The following is a 2,863-nucleotide window of genomic DNA, read 5'->3' on the forward strand; positions in this document are numbered from 1 at the left end:
ATGCCACCAAAAATTTATGCAGGTGGCACATATCCGAGAATATAAGGAGAAAATTTAAGGACCTATAAAGCACGGAAATGGGGACGGACTTTGCGTACTGGTGGAAGGTCCTGTATCAGTCACCGACGATTCAAGAGTACGACCACCGTCGCCTCAACATGGAGCGTCATTTGATACGGGACGATAGAGCCTGTAAGTCCTTCGTATCACCTGACAGTTTTTAATAGCCTAAACATACGTGTTAATAATGTTTCCTTTTATTTTTCAGAGGTCTGGCAATACATTCGCAAGAGCTGGCTGGATCCATACAAACACAAGTTTGTAGCCTGCTGGATCGAGTTGAGAGCCAGCACGCAAATCTGAAAAGGTACCTCAATGGAAGCAACAACTCGCTCGACACAATTGCTAGGAAAATCCTTAAAATGGTCAACTCGCAGATGAAAGAAATCGGTAAATCTTTTGAAGCCTCCCGCTCGAAGGTCATGGAAGGACATCGACAACACGTCTGGTTGAAGAAGCTAATAAACAGGGTGTCGATTCACGCTTTGGGTCTACTTGTGAACGAGTATGGGTTGATACACAAGATGCGTGACGGCGGCGCTTCATGCGACCACCATTTGTATTCGTCTTCGGGGCTACCATGTGCCTGTTGGATTGAGGGATACATAGTTAATGACACGTGTATCCCAATAGAGGATGTTGACCCGTTCTGGAGGAGGCTTAATTTTGATCCAGCCTATCCGCCGAACGAAAAGCCAGACTACGCAGCAGGTCTACGAGACATCACAGATACTCTATCGTCCATAGATGACCCTAATCAAAAGAAAAGTTTTTTCACCAGGCTCTTGTCTGCTATTCCAGGGAGATCTAAAAAGAAGGAGCCAGAAAAAAGAGAGGATCCTTGGGGGCGTCCCAAAAAACCAGATCCCCCAAGGCACAGCGCATACACACCCGCTCCAGATCTCCCCAGACACAGCTCCTACAACCCATCCTCGTCACAGGGGCCCAGCTAAGAAAACCCCACCCCGTCCTCGCTGAATGGTTCGTTGTCCCAGTCAGCGTCGCGGTTTAAAACTCCTCGTGGACGACCTACGGGAGCTCACCTCGGCTTTCCTTTGATGGTTTCGCCTGCGCAAGTACCGGCGATAGAAACGTTTAGGAGCGTCATTCCTGGCTGGGCCCAGCCGTTCGTCGCAGACATCAAAAATGTACGCCCAGACGGTAACTGCGGTTTTCGATCAATTGCCGTGGGTTTGGGGATACATGAGAAAGTTTGGCCGGATATTAGGCGGGCGATGTAGAACGAGCTGGAAACGAACGAAGGGTGGTGGAGGGCGATGTTCAACAAAGAGGATGACAGATTGTACGGCTGGGTTCATTCCAACATTCCGTACTACAACACGGTCAAACCGGCGTCGCCGAGTCGTTGGTTCAGCTTACCCGGTCACGGGCACGTGGCTGCTCAAACATACGCGTGTGTGTTAGTCAACCTAGTTGGCAATCAGACCGAATCTTACTTCCCATTGAGAATCGGTCCTGACTTGGTTCCGGATCCACAGGTTATAGGCATCGCTAACTGGGGAGGTGATCACTGGATATATATAAACCTGGTAGGGGATTTCCCAATGCCTAGACCAAACCCTAATTGGGAAAGAAGCGCCGTACCGGTGGCGCTCGAATGGAAAACACGGTTCGGACAACGTTTGAAGGAGTACGAAGACATGCGCCAGGGTTGGCGAAGGGAATCCTCTAACGTAGATCTAGACAGCTTATAGAAAACATAGTATCAATGGACAAAAAAGTCTATAATAATAATAATAAATATTAAATAATAAATAACAATAATTTTAATAATAATAAATAACAATAATTAAGTAACAAACTAATATTAATATTAATAACTAAATAATATAAAAAATAATAATAATAATAATAATAAATAATAAATAATAATAACTAAATAACAAATTAATATTAATATTAATAACTAATAAATAATAAATACTAATAAATAATGATAATTAAATAAAAATAAAAGGCCTAAGACGCCACGTATAAGGCTATACGTGGCGTCTAGGACCCCTTATATCAGCAGACGTTTGCTCAGCTACCAGACTTAGGCCTAAGACGCCACGTACAGGCCTATACGTGGCATCTAGGATCCCATATTATCAGCAGACGCCTGCTCAGACGCCCATTTTCAAATTTCAAAACTCCCGCGCGAACGACCGAGCATCCACACACGAGCCTATATCGGACGACGACCGGAATACCAAACGAGCCGACGAGATTTCACCCGACACCGACATCGACACGATATGGAGGTAATTTTTTGATATTATATTAATGATGATGATTAGGTTAACATGATGATTAATATGTGTTGTTGATGATGTGATGATGTTGATTATGTTGTTTGGATGGATAAAACTGTCGGCCGAAGTCCGGCCGTCGGTTTGCCTGGACTGTTAGACGCGGTGTATATACGTCGCGTTTGATATAATTTTTTTTCTGTTTATTTTTAATAATAATATTATTATTATTATTAATATTAATATTATTATAAATTTTATTATCAATATTTATTACTAGTATTTATTATTATTATTAATATTTTTATTATAATAATTATTATTATTTGTTATAAATATTATTAATAATATTTATTATTAGTATTTATTGTTATTATTAATATTTTAATTATAATTATTATTATTATTTGTTATAAATATTATTAATAATATTTATTATTTGTATTTATTGTTATTATTAATATTTTTATTATAATTATTATTATTATTATAATTATTATTATTTGTTGTAAATATTATTATTAATATTTATTATTACTATTTATTGTTAT

Source organism: Bidens hawaiensis, unplaced genomic scaffold, assembly GCF_021521415.1.
Source record: "Bidens hawaiensis isolate Kalapana, Puna unplaced genomic scaffold, B.hawaiensis_p1.1 tig00024817_1, whole genome shotgun sequence".
Classification (NCBI taxonomy): Eukaryota; Viridiplantae; Streptophyta; class Magnoliopsida; order Asterales; family Asteraceae; genus Bidens; species Bidens hawaiensis.